This window comes from Dama dama, chromosome 16 (genome assembly GCF_033118175.1).
Source record: "Dama dama isolate Ldn47 chromosome 16, ASM3311817v1, whole genome shotgun sequence".
Taxonomy (NCBI): domain Eukaryota; kingdom Metazoa; phylum Chordata; class Mammalia; order Artiodactyla; family Cervidae; genus Dama; species Dama dama.
This window is the reverse complement of record NC_083696.1, coordinates 11952961-11967672: the sequence shown is the minus strand read 5'-3', so window position 1 is coordinate 11967672 and position 14712 is coordinate 11952961.

Sequence of the window (14712 nt, the reverse complement as noted above, 5' to 3'; positions counted from 1 at the left end):
GAAACAGATCAATAGCTGAGGAGCACAGGAAGAAAACTGACTTGGGGTGAGAACCCTAGTCTGAATCTCAGATTATCCATTTAAACACCATGTATAATCTTAGCTGAGCCACTTAACCCCCCCATTCACCTAAAATCATCCTCATAAATGTCAACAATAACCTGCCGGTTTTCAAGTATAATAGATCCTTTTATTAAAAATCTCACTTAAACTTTCCATGGCTCTGGATCCTGCTGTTCCCTTTTCCCCCTTGGGTTTACAGGGGGAAACCCACCATCTTTCTGATTCTCCTCCCATCTGTCAGATGATGATTCTTATTCCTTAGCTCACTTCTCACATCGAGGATCTGACTTAACCACTCAGCTGGGTTAAAACCCTTTCTCCAGGTAGCCTCATCCAAATTCATAGATTCAAGTCCCAGATCTTTATCCTAAGACCCAGAATGGTAGACAGGATATCTCCACTGGAACAAGCCACAGAGACTTAAACACAACAGATTGCAGATGAGTTAAATAAACATCTACCCTCATGCCTCCCATACTGTCCGAATCTGGAAACAAGTTCCTCAGGTGAGGATGCTGCTGCTGGCCTGTGGATGGTCCTTTGAGTAGCCAGGTTTGAGAATTAAGGCCTCTTTTTACAATTCCAACAACCAGACTGTCAAATCTCGTGAATTCCACCTTGTTAATATCCTTTTCCTCCTCCTCATCCCCACCCCCACTGCCTTACTTCAAGATTTTATGACATCTCCTTCTCTCTACTGATTTCCCTAACACCTTTCTGGACCACACTAATTTTTCCTACATACTCCTTAACTTATCAAAGGCAAATCTAAGGCTCTTCATTGTCTCTCCATGGCTCTATAATTATTTCAGCTCCCTTATTTTGTACACCAGGTCCTGTATGGTTTGCCCTCATCCTATCTCTAGAACTTCATCTGCAGTCACCTACCCACATTCCCTGCCCCTCCATGAATTACCTCTGTTTCCCTAAACACATCATGCTGCTCCATGTACACTTGTCCACCAGCTCTCCCTTCCTTCTGTTGCAATCTCATTCCAAAACCCTAAGCTTACTCTTCTCTCATCTTCCTAGAACAGTTCATTCATCCCTTCAGCAAAAAGTCTTCCCTTATCCTCAGTGTGACAGATTACATTCCTGCTCAAAGTTCTTCACCATTTTGTCCATTTACGTTTTTGCCATGGCTTCAGCATGAACCAAGTACTTTAACTCTGAGGGCAGCTTTGTGCCTTCCTTTGGCCAATAACATAGAAGCAGAGATGATAGCCTGACAGTTCCATGTCCCTTTAAAAAAACTTCTGACGTCAGTACGAGAAGAACATGTCTGACCCTGTTTCTATAGCAGCAGGAGAAACTCATGGAGTCAAACTTCTGCGGTGAGCTGATCCGAGCCCAGCTTTGATCAGCTAACCCTGAGAGGACCCACAGACCTGTGAGATAAGTTTTCACTGTTAAATGGAAGTGAGATTTTGTGGGCGCTTGTTAGGCAGCGTTATAGCAATAGATTAACTAATAAGCCAATGTGGTTTGTCTCTTCTTTGTCCTCTCATAGCATCCTTGCACACTCTTGTCCTGTTTCTCTCCAAGACAAATAAGAAAGCAAAACTGACCAAGCTGCCAGTATTACCACTAAGCGTATCACAGACTACAGCCAGAGAGGGAAAAAACTCCTCTCTGCATTCTAAATTGCTTTCTTTTTGAAGGCCAAGAACAGGGCCTTTCCTGGTGGCTTGGTGATGAAGAATCTGCCTGCCGGTGTAGGAGACGCAGTTTCAATCCCTGATCCGGGAAGACCCCATATGCCTTGGGGCAACTAAGCCTGTATGCCACAACTACTGAGCCACAGCTAGAGAGTAGCCCCCACTCCCCACAACTAGAGAAGGCCAGCATAGCAACGAAGACCCAGCACAACCAAAAATAAACAAAATCACTTTTAAAAAACAAGAACACCCTGCCTAGCACTGCCCCTCCAAATACAGGAATACTTGACCTCTTTAGTTTATTAACTCTCTATTCAAAACAATTTTACCCTTGACTTTTACAAGACTAATGCCTACATGTATATGCAAACTTTTATTTATAGATGACAATCAAGTGAATAAACATATTTTCCTGCCATGAAAAAGCTGATTTAACCTTGGTTATTTAGGGAGCCCAGCTCTTTTAAATGTGGAGTAACTCAAAAAACTTCACAAGTAAAAATACTTTTATTTTCCCCGTGCTCTTATCTGAGCTTGTCCTTGCCACAAGGTCAGGGGCTGAGCATTAGACTCCAGTGAGCTCTCAGTATTCTAAAAATTCTGTGTCCTGCAAGGGTGATGGTAGCTTGGAGATTTGTCAATGAGAGCAGAAATCTCCAAGGCACTGTTTTGTGGAGATGCTAAATCAAAAAGATCAGTCATGGTCCAAACTCATCAGCAAACCCGGATGAATACACAGGCAGAGGACCCCCAGAATGAGTTTGGAATCAGGCACCTTGGGTACCCAATTCTTAGAGTCATAAAGCATCACTGCTGCATTGCTTCAGGGAGCTAGCCACAGGGAGAGTCATGCTGAGATGGACAACCTCTAACATGGAACTTTTCATGTGCTGGTGCAAAAATTTTGTATTTCCTGTAGTTCTTCTGTGATATTTGTGCAGTAATATTTAAAGCGGTAGTTATGAAAACATTTTGGCTGTATGGGACATGCTTCTGATAGAACATCCAGTGGAAAAAAAAAACAGAAAACAAAATGGCTCACACATATTCCTAGAAAACAAACTGGAAAAAAAATACATGCCCAAAATAGTTGTTAGACAAGTGAAGCGAAGAGTCCATTTCAAAATTTCTATTTTTCAAAACAGTCAATGTAAAAATGTAACTCACATAAAGCAGCTTCTACAAGTAAACACTGAAAGTTTAAAAAGTTTCTCAGTGAGCACTGAACCAGAACAAAGAAGTGTGACGTCTCCCCATAGACTCCTATCAAGGGCCCCACTTCTCTCATTTCAGTCGACGTGGTCCCATCTCCAAACTGAGTTGGAGATATATGACTCACTCTTTGGCTTTCAATTTCTGGACTCCACACAGACTACCATTCTTCCAACACATTGCAACTGAGAAGATGATTACTTCGATTACATGCCAGTTACAGATTGAGGACTGGTTTTGTTTTTTGTTTTTTGATTAAACACTGGACATACCTGGGTGTTCAGCTGAAAGTCTTGAAATACCTCATCAGCAAAAGTACTCCGCTTTTTTACTGAGTGCTTATACACAGAGACTAGAAACGTCCTTTTCATTTTATTTGCAGAGGATGAATTTTCAGATTGCTTCTCCAAAGCCAAGCCTTCCTGTTTGGTCGACCCTGTACTATCTGCTCCCGTTCCTGCTTTTAACAAGCACGAGTGAAAGCAGCTGGTCCCAATCCCATGTAACCCTTCACAGGCTTGACGTTAAAATGGTCCATCAGCTTTTTATTTAAATTGAACTCACCTGCTCTGTTCAGCTTTGCCTCTGAGGTTTTGTTTGTCAGGAGAGAAGTGAATTTTTTTCTGAATACCTGTGAATATCTCCCCACTGGTATTAACTTGAAGCTATTGAAAAATAATACTCAATATTGATGCAAATATCCCCAGCATCACTTGTCTGTAAAAGAGAGTGTAGATGGCATGGGGAGAGGAAGAAAGCAAAGATATCTTTCTCTTCCAAAGTCGATTCCTTTTAAGGGATATCACAAAATTGGCATAATGCTATGCAATCAACACAATCTTTGTGCTAATAGAAATCTGTTCCAAATAACAGATTAGAAGTAATCTATTTACAGAACAACCAGCTTATAATAACAAAGGAATTAGTATGAGATTGCTGCAGGAATAACAAAATAGCTATTTAGAAAAGAACTTTGCTAAAAAGAGTGATTTTTAAGAAAAGATTCTCTTTGGCGACTATTGAAAGGAAATAGAGTAAAATCATAAAACAATGGCATAGGAACATGCCTCTCACCGTCCAGAGCCTACAGAACAGTTTGAAGAAAAACACCAGGAGTAGAACACAGAAAAGAGAGGATCAGGACTGGATTTGGCAGGAAGAGTTTGGAGAGGGGCCAAAGTGAGAGCTGGGGAGTCAAGGGTCAGGCTCTTCTTAAGATAGAGACAGAGGTCAGAGTCAGAGGTCCGCGTGCTGAGATTTAGAGAACCATTTCTGGAAAGAGACAGAATTCTGAACTCAGGTTAGGAATAAGCAGCAGTGGGAATATGGCGGCAAGGACAGAAGCTGAAACTAATGTGAATCTTGGACCCAAATGGATCTGGCTCCTGGCTGATGTCACCTTCAAGGAAACACACTTAAAACAGCCAAAAACAATAATTAAAAAATTTCAATCTTAAACACGCAACCCAAAACAGACAAAAAGCAAACAGCCGTACCCAATTCAAAATGTGTATCTTTTCTTTTCCTATGGAGATTAACTTCATATCTTTTCCCCTGAGTTCTTCTCCCCTCTTCATCTCCCACCCTCAGAGTTTTCTTTGCCCTTTCACTCTTTCCAGGAGCTGGTGATGCAGAGAAAAATGCTTCTTAGAGAGAAGAAGATGGGGGAATAACCAAGTGAGACAAGTGCTTTCTCTTGGGTAAGATGGGATGTGGAAATAATTTACATAGACCAATAATTTTTTACTATGTCTCTCTTCTTCCTTGTCAAAATTACACCCCCCTCAACACTCACACGGAGACGGCAATGACACCCCACTCTGGTACTCTTGCCTGGCAAATCCCATGGACGGAGGAGCCTGGTGGGCTGCAGTCCATGGGGTGTCTAAGAGTCGGACACGACTGAGCAACTTCACTTTCACTTTTCACTTTCCTGCATTGGAGAAGGAAATGGCAACCCACTCCAGTGTTCTTGCCTGGAAAATCCCAGGGACAGGGGAGCCTGGTGGGCTGCCGTCTATGGGGTCACACAGAGTCGGACACGACTGAAGCGACTTAGCAGCAGCAGCAGCAGCCAACACTCACATATATACATACACAAGAAAATTCTTATATTAAGTGGGGATCCCAGAAGTTCTTTTTATTTACAACCTAGCTTTCCCTCTCTTCTATTGGGGATATGCTTCTGGAGGTCTCCAGGTGAACAACCACAGCTCCCTCCACTCAACTCAATTGGATGCTGCTGGCTGGGCAAACTTCTGGGAAGCAAACACAGTCGGCTCAGTTTTTAATGGAATGCCATTCCAGGAGCTCTCTGATATTTGGCACCAAAGTAACAATCGTGCTAGGGGCTTCCCTGGTGGTTCAGATGGTGAAGAATCCACCTACCAATGCAGGAGACCCGGGTTCGATACCTAGGTCAGGAAGATTCCCTGGCAAAGAGAATGGCTACCCACTCCAGTATTCTTGCCTGGGAAATCCATGGACAGAGGAGCCTGGGGCATACAGTCCATGGGGTCGCAGAGTCGCCAGGACTGCGCAACTAACACTTTCAGCAACAGTCCTCCTAGTTGCAGACTTCCACTAGATGTCCCTCTTCTCCTCAGTCTACACGAAGGAATGCGTCTCCACCCAACCTCTGGGTTTGAGACCACAAAGGAGAAAGAATGTCTATGTGGACAGAGCCTCTCAGTGAATTATTAGAAATACAAGTTGGAGTCAGAGCTTGGCTACCGGGACTTGCTGGTGGTCCAGTGGGGTAGGAATCCACCTGCAGTGCGGGGGACAAGGGTTTGATCCCTGGTCCAGGAAGATCCCACATAGAGCAGGGCAACTAAGCCCATGCGCAGCCGCTGAGCAAGCTCTCGTGCCTGTGCTCCGCAGGAGGGGCCACTGCAGTGAAGGGCCCGTGCACCTCTCTTTCAAGTCCTCTGTCTTTAGAGAGTGGAGGCATGTCTAACATTCTATCCCAGCATGAAGTTCTCTTCATTAAAAACCCCTATGCCCTCAAAGCTTTAAATGTTGTCTCCTTTTCCTCAACTTGATTGTTTGTAATAGCAAGACTTACAGGAATGGTGAAGTCCAATAATTCCGGATTGGAAATGAACACTGCATGAATTCTAGAATCTCCATCCATTAACCATACCCAGAGAAAAGCTTGTTCTCAGACTCTGCCAGTCAGTAGCCAATCAGACTGAGCCACACCCAGGACACATACACACACACAAATGACATATACAGTCCTTGAAAGAGCTCACATCAGATCAAGCTTACCCTTCACTGATAAAGATATTCATCAAAGTACCTTGCAATAAAGTGGATTGCACTAGCTTAGTGTTTAAGCAACTCCTCCTGGAGAAATAGTTAACAAAAAAAGAAAAGGGAAAAAACTTTTAAAAACATGAAGTGTATTTTCAGTGCAAATTAACAGATTTTATGGATGCATAGAGTTAATGTAGGGTGCTATAGGAAAAGGAGTAATCAGAGAACAAGAATGAGTTCTTGTTGGGAAAAAAAGATGATTGATCAAATTTTAAAATAGGTAATAGAGGCCAGAAATAGCAGGATTAACATTAGACTGCTGAAAACAAATTAGAACAAGCACACCAAGAATTCATTCAGTAGATATTATTTAAGCATTTTCTCTGTTCTCTGTTCTGGCTTATATCCAGACACTGGGGATACAAGAAGCAAACAAAGCCCTGCTCCCATAGAGCCTCCATTCTAGTAGAATTATTACAGAATTTAGAGCAACTAAAAGACATTATGTGAATCATAAGAGAAATGCTCAGTAATATGAATAATAGATGACAATGGCCCAACATCTGTATAATTAGGTCTGTCAGGAAACTACAGAGTGCATGAAGAAAACAATAGAAGAAATTTTATCTGAGTTAACTGAGGTTTACATCAGAAAGACTCACTGAATCCTGAGAAGAAATGGTAAAGAAGCATTCAATATCAAATTTAAAAACACATGTTAAAAAGCATAATTGCACACATGCTCAGTCATGTCTGACTCTTTGCAATCCTATGGACTGTAGCCCACCAGGTTCCTCTGTCCATGGGATGTTTTCTGGCAAAAATATTGGAGTGGGTTGCCGTTTCCTTCTCTACGGCATCTTTCCAACCCAGAAATTGAACCCATGTCTCCTAGGTCTCCTGTATTGCAGGTGGATTCTTTATTGCTAAGCTATTGGGGGGAAATTGCTACATAATGATAGATTTAATTCACTAGGAAGATCTTTTTAAGTATGAATACTCTAATGAAATAGCCTCAAAATACATAAAGTAGAAATGGATAGGCCCCACTCCCAGTCAGAGGAAAAACACACTATCAAAGTAGACCTCCATACATCTTTCTCAATTATTGACAGAAAAAGCAGAAAACAGAATATCAAATATATTAAAATAGAATGAATATGGTAGACCTAAAGAAATCATGAAATCTTGCATTCAACTAGTAGAAAATATGATTTCTTCTCAAGCCTACAAAAGACATTTAGAAAAAAGATACTAAGATAAAGACTCCTGACTTCTGAATTCTAAAATAAAGATTATATCCTACACTTAATAATAACATTACAGATTGGCATCATTTATCACTCCTACAACCTCCATGCTAGAGATAACTGAGCAATGTTTAAAAATTTATTAAGGAAAAAGATTATCACTCAAGAGCTGTAAACTTGGCCAAAAAAATGCTCATGTGAGAGGAGAAATGAAACATGATTTCACACGTACGAAGTATGCCTCTGGGAAGAAAAATATCATTCATGGAAGTCCAAAGAAAAGTGATTCAGCATAAATAAGTAAAGAGGAAGACATAGTATTAAAAAACCCAAAGAGCTATATAATCAGCAAACACTTTCCAAGGACTTGTTGGCATATGTTAGCAAAGATCCTTCAAAGAAAAACTGCATTATGAAAAAGATCTGAAAATAAACATGCAGATTTTTAATAGGTGGAGAATTTCAGAGAAAAGAGTAGGAAGGAAGTAAAACTAATAAACTTCTGAACTTGGAAAAGGGAAACATGTATTTTTTTAATAATAAAAGTTAATGTCTTAAAATATTTTTAAACAAGTAACTTCAAAGAGATTAGAAAAGCACCATAATTTCAAGATGGAAAATTAGAACAAAGAAAAATAAGGATATACAAAAGCATAGTAAAGAAAAATAAAAAGAATCAACTAAATAACTCTATTATACAAAACCTCATGGAATGAGTAGTAAAGCAAAACTTAGTTTTTTACTGTTTATAAACTGCATGTGCATGCATGCTCACTCGCGTGCAACTCTTTCAACCCCATGGACTGTAGCCTGCCAGGCTCCTCTGTCCATGGGGTTTTCTGGGCAAGAATACTGAAGTGGGTTGTCATTTCCTCCTCTAGAGGATCTTTCTGACCCAGAGATAGAACCCACATCTCCTGCATTGACAGGTGGATTCTTTTACCACTGAGCCACCTGGAAAGCTCCTATAAACTGCATGCCCAAAACAAAATAATCATTATCTATAGTGAAACAGATCACCTGCCCAGGTGGGATGCATGAGACAAGTGCTCGGGCCTGGTGCACTGGGAAGACCCAGAGGAATCGGGTGGAGAGGGAGGTGGGAGGGGGGATCGGGATGGGGAATATGTGTAAATCCATGGCTGATTCATGTCAATGTATGACAAAACCCCCTGCAATGTTGTGAAGTGGTTGGCCTCCAACTAATAAAAATAAATGAAGAGAGAAAAAAAAAAAAGAAAATGAATAAAGAAACAGCAGGCCCAGAAATACTAACATTTGGAGAAGTCTAAATTCAAACAAACAAATAAAAACTTCTGTGCTATCAAGTTGATATAAAAAAATGGTCCAATAATGTCTAAGTCATACACATTTAATTTGGCCAAAATCACAATAATAAAAGGACACTATAGGAAACCATCTTAATGTGATACCTAAAGTGAAAGAATAGTTTAAATTAAATATACTAGTCACAAATGTAATTAGAAAGAAAATGTAGATTTCAATCTAGCAAAGAACTCACATACTTTTCAAGTTACTTTGGGATTAGACACACTAATTCTAAGTTGTAAATAGAAAAAATGTTCAAGAACACTTGAAAAAATATTGACATAGGAATAGTATAACTTTCATGCATCTTATATTAAAACATATAACATTGTAATAATTGAAACAAATATTAAATTATTATATATATAATTATTTAACTAAAAGAGTTGAGAGCAACAGACTAAATTTTTTCTTTCTCATCCTTTCTCTTTCTCCATAGGCACATATATTTATAAAGCATATATATGTACATATATGAACAAATTGCACAATTGATGTTACAAAAGTTGACTTTCGTTTTGAGAAAAATAAAGGTATATCTTCACTTCCTACCATACACTTAAAAATTGCAGTAAGATTGAGTATTTTACCACTAAGAATATTAGAAGCACAAAATAAATGGAACAAAAGATGTTCAGATATATTTATGACAGAGGACAAAATATTTTTAATCTTGTCACAAAATTCAGAAACTATAAATGAAAATAATACAGAATTGATTAAGGGGAAATGAATATAGCCAAAGACATTACATTCAAAGCTAGGAAAATATAGCTTTGATATGTAAAAGACAAAAAAGACAAAAGGTTAGTGTAACAACTTCCAAATTAAAATGACCAGCAACTGAAAAAGGGTATGCAAAGAAAAATAAGAAACTTATGAAAAAAAAATCAATCTCGTCAGTAAATGAAGAAATAAAAATCAAAATAAAAGTTAGAAATAGTTAAACACCTACAATTTTGTTAAGAATCAAAAGATGCCTTAGGACCAATATTAAAGAAAGCATGGGGGAAATAGGCTTTCTAATAACTGGACATCTTCATGGACATCCAGTTAAGTAGAATCAAAAATTGAATGCCATATTCAATTGTTGTATCAGCAATTTCACTTCCAGAAATTTATCTTATGGAAGTAGAAAAGTGTGCAAAGATGCTTAAGGATTCCAGCATTTTTTAGGAGGGAAAAGTTATAAAAAGTTAAATGTTCACCAAGCATTATTTTAATTACAGTTCATGCACTGTGGATATTGTGCAGCAGTTTAAAAGTTGAGATACATGTATATCCATATGCATGAAAGTTGTCCAAAATATGGGAGAAAAACAGGTTTTAAGATAATATATATGCCATAATCCAACTTTTGCCTTACAAAAATGCCTTTTACATATTGGAGATGCAAAAATGTAACTTCCTTGATAACTGAATTTGATCTTCTGAGGTTCTATTTCCATTCAATGGTAGGAAAAAAAAAATCACTCACTCATGCGGAGTAACTTAGAAAATTATTTTAAAATTTAGTTTATTGAAGCTTAATGCTGTTTGCTTTGGAAAACTTTTTTTTTTTTTATTTTTTTCTTGGAAATTTCTCACCTAAGAGGAAACTCATGAAATTCTGGCATTGGAAAGAGGAGGTGTGTCTGTCTCTGAGACTTGCAGTGATTCCAGGCTTATCCCACCTGGTGTCTAAGGACTGACACCACATATAACAAGTCAGCCATGCCTTGCTTTTGTGTGTTTGCCGTGTGCCCTGCTGCTGTCTGTGGTTCTGACAGGTACTCAGGCCAGAATTCCTGTGCATTCTATATCCTCCATCCCAGACTCTCAGTCTTTTCCCATCCATCAGGTCACTCAGCAATTTGTGGGATAGAACAAGACTTTTGGGGGGATGATGGTGCCAAGTGATTATTTTTTTAGGAGATAAAACAGCATAACTTTCATTCAAAAATAAAATGAACACATGGCAAATATTTCCTTTAGCTCATTAATTCATGAGGGAACCAGTAAGATGTTACAATCCAGTAAAAAAAGGAAAACTGAAAGAGTAGGATCTGGAATTCTTCCCATCAGTATTAAGCAGGGCAACTGCCACCAGGAGGCTCCAAACGACAGTAGGGATGCAACAGCTTTGACCCATGCAGCAAACCCCAGGAAATCTCAGAAGTTTCCCTGCAGCTTGTCTTAATCATTTCATTCACCTTTAAATAACCTGATACTGCATTGAAAGTAATTACCTTTGTTGGACTTCAGTGTTGGGATTTACAATATTTGGTTGAGTACTGTCTTAATTCTCTTAAACCTGAACTTATTCAACATCCGAATATGCAAACATCTGACTACCTTTTTTATGTCCTCTACTATAGCACTTTTCTCAGCATTTACATATTGAAGAATTATTTTATTGTAAATTAGCTTCCTTTCATATGTTTTCCATTATATTACAGCTAGGGAATTAAGAATATTGATTTTTTTTTTTAAGAAATATGAACTAGGTAGATTGCATTACTAAGAATCTCATTTCAGGATAGTAATAAATTTTTAAACTAAAAATTGTTAATAAAGGTAGGCACTGGCTCTGATAAAACTGAGAGCTGCTGCTTCTATGGACCTGTGCTCTAGACATTAAGGAGAGAAATATCTCCAATAGTAATAGTGACATTGGGCTTTAGCTAGGTTTGTCTTCAACATAATGGGAAGTCCTGGAACTCTTCCTGTTTAATGGCCTGGGTGGGGCCAATGCCTTATTAGTATAGGTGATACTTGAAGTCTATCATGCCATCTCTGCTCCAATATACTTGTATAAACAAATGCTGTGAACAATTAGTATACTTCTTAATGATTATTATTTTCGATAGCAGTTCTAAAACTAAAATATGCTAATTTATCTGCATATGTGGATATTATACTGAATACATCATTTTTTTCTCTATTATTCTCTTTGAAATAGTCATTTAAACTTTACATAGTAAATTAATTTTAAAGTAAACAAAATCTAATAGATCATTCCAAATCTGAATTCAGGGTTCATGGTAAAGTTGCATCTTCAAAACGCACAAATTTTTACATGAATGAAGCATTCAACTCATGTGTCCCCAAATAAGGCAAGGATATGAGAAGAAAAGAATTAACAAAGATAGGATCAAGAATTACTAAATTCATATATAAGAAGACAGTAGGAAGAATAATAAAACCCAAGAGCTGTTGCTTGGAAAATGCTAATACATTTGACATCCTCTACCAAAGCTTATAAAACAATAGAGGAAATAGAAGAAATGTCAATACATTCATAGTGAGAAGGGACTATGCAGTGGTGGTTTTATTTTTATTTATTTATTTTTTTTGTGGTGGTGGTTTTGGTCACTAAGTTGTGTCTCACTCTTTGCCATCCCTTGGACAGGCTCCTCTGTCCATGGGATTTCCCAGGCAATACTGGAGTGGGTTGCATTTTCTTCTCTAGGGGATCTACCTGACCCAGGGATCAAACCTGGGTCTCCTGGTTGGCAGGAGGACTCATTACCACTGAGCCCCTGGGAAGCCCAAGGTGGCTACAGCTGAGAAGGGACTTTAACAAATACAAAAGTGCTATTTTTTTTTAGTAAGGAAACCATATTCACACACACTCAGCCCTATGTTAGGGGGTAAACAGATCTCCCTATAGGTGTATCAGAGGGAGCGACTACCAAACACATCTACAAGTGAGCTCATGTTCTTCTCCCTGCCTTCACCCCAAATACGTTCCTTATCTAAATTTTCCTCTTAGGAAATGGCACCACTATCATGCTTCCCTGGTGGCTCAGAGGGTAGAGTCTGCCTGCAATGTGGGAGGTCCGGGTTCCATCCCTGGGTCTGGAAGATCCCCTGGAGAAGGAAATAGCAACCCACTCCAGTATTCTTGCCTGGAGAATTCCCACGGACAGAGGAGCCCGGGGGGCTACACTCCATAGAGTGGCAAAGAGTTGGACATGACTGGGCAACTTCATCGTGCTTAATCCGTAAACAAGAGAATTTTATTTCATTTTCCCTTATAATACACACCCCATCAAATTACTAAATCTTGGTTGCTTTTATTTCTCACATGTATCTAAAATAGCCCACTTGTTTTCATCTACACCAACACCCTGCTCTAAGCAAACATCATTTTTCACTTCAGATTCATTAGTAGCATCCTACTGGTCTCCTTTCATTCACTCATGGCCCCATCTAAACTATCATCCAATCAGCTCACAATTTGCCTCCTTGCCTGGAAACCACCGAGTGGCTCATTGTTCTTAGAATAGAGGGAAAATTCCCTAGCATGAATGATAGGGTTCTACCTAATATAGTTCCTGTCATCCTGACTCTAGCCCCTCTTTTTTCATGCTCCATATATACACTCTTTCACGTACTTAAGAGCATGCTTTAAAATTTTTACACATGACCGACCATCAACCTTTCCATGCCCCTTTTTCATCTAGATAACTTCTAGAGTCTTCAGCTGTAAACTTGAAAGTTACTTTCTCAGAGGAGCCTTGTTTGCTGCCTCCTCCTCTTTTCAGACAAGGTTAAGTCCCCTATAAAATTCATCTCATTCATAATAATTACTCTTACTAGTAAGCTTACTGTAAGCTCTGTGAGAATAGGCACAGGATTGAACTTTGGGGACCTCAGCAGAAGAAATGATTCAAATAATATACTATAGTAACACCAGAAAAAAAATGACAATGTGAAATTTTCAGTTAACATCATAAATGTGATCTTCAAGGCTGCTGGTGGTGAAGACATAAGAAAGTGAGAAAAACAGTATTGGAAATTAGGAGGGGATCCTTTTTAAATAGTGGCACAAAGTTTAGTAACACTAACACCTACAGGAACGTGGAAGAATTAAAAAAAAAAAAAAAAGTGCCTACAGGCTGGGTAGTTTAACTGAGGAGATATCCACGTATAGTATTGCAGGTTTTGCCTGTGTTCTTATAGACATTTATAGTAAAATGCAACAGGAGAGAGATGAGCTAAAGGATTGTTAAATATAAAGAATCCAGGAATTGTTTGGTTTGAAAACTATCAATTTCCAAAAATAGTAAAGAGTGCTAAGTAAAAATGACTTCGGGCAAAGAACAAATTGAGGACACTGTCAGGAAAACATGGTCTAAAGATGAAGCTAAGTTTATGACCATATAGTATTTTCTTCATATTTCAAAAACCCTTAACTAGGTGCCTCCAAGAACCATCCAAACAGGGCTTCTAAACAATGAAAGGTGTTGTCCTTGCTATAAACATCCACGTGTAGGTTTGTCTGTGGACATAAATTTTCAGCCAAGGATCTCAATTGCTGGATGCTAAGAATGTGTGTGATTCATGGGGTAGCAGAGTCGGACACGACTGAGCGACTGAAGAATCTGTTTTGTAAGAAATACCATTTTGTCTTATAAAGTAGCTGAACCATTTTGCATCCCCACCAGCAATGAATGAGAGTTCCTATTGTTCCATATCCTTGCCAGCATTTGATGTTATCAGTCTTTTAAATTTTTGCTATTCTAATAGGTTTATGGATGGCATCACCAACTCAGTGGACATGAGTTTGAGTAAACTCCAGAGTTGGTGATGGACAAGGAGGCCTGGTGTGCTGCAGTCCATGGGGTGGCAAAGAGTCGGACACGACTGAGCAAATGAACTGACTGACTGAAGAGGTTTATAGCGGTATCTTGTTCTTTTGATTTTCCTTAATAATATATGATGTTGAGCATCTTTTTGTATGTTTGTTTGCCGTCTATATATTTTCTTTAGTGAAACACCAGTTCAGGTTTTTTAGCTATTTAAAAAATTTTTACTTTTATTATTGTTTAATGTTAAGAGTTCTTTGTTTTTTTGGGAAAGAGCACCTTATCAGGTGCATCTTTTGCCAGTATTTCCTCTCAGTCTGCAGCTTGTCTTCTCATTCTCTTGACAGCATCTTTCACAGAGCAGAT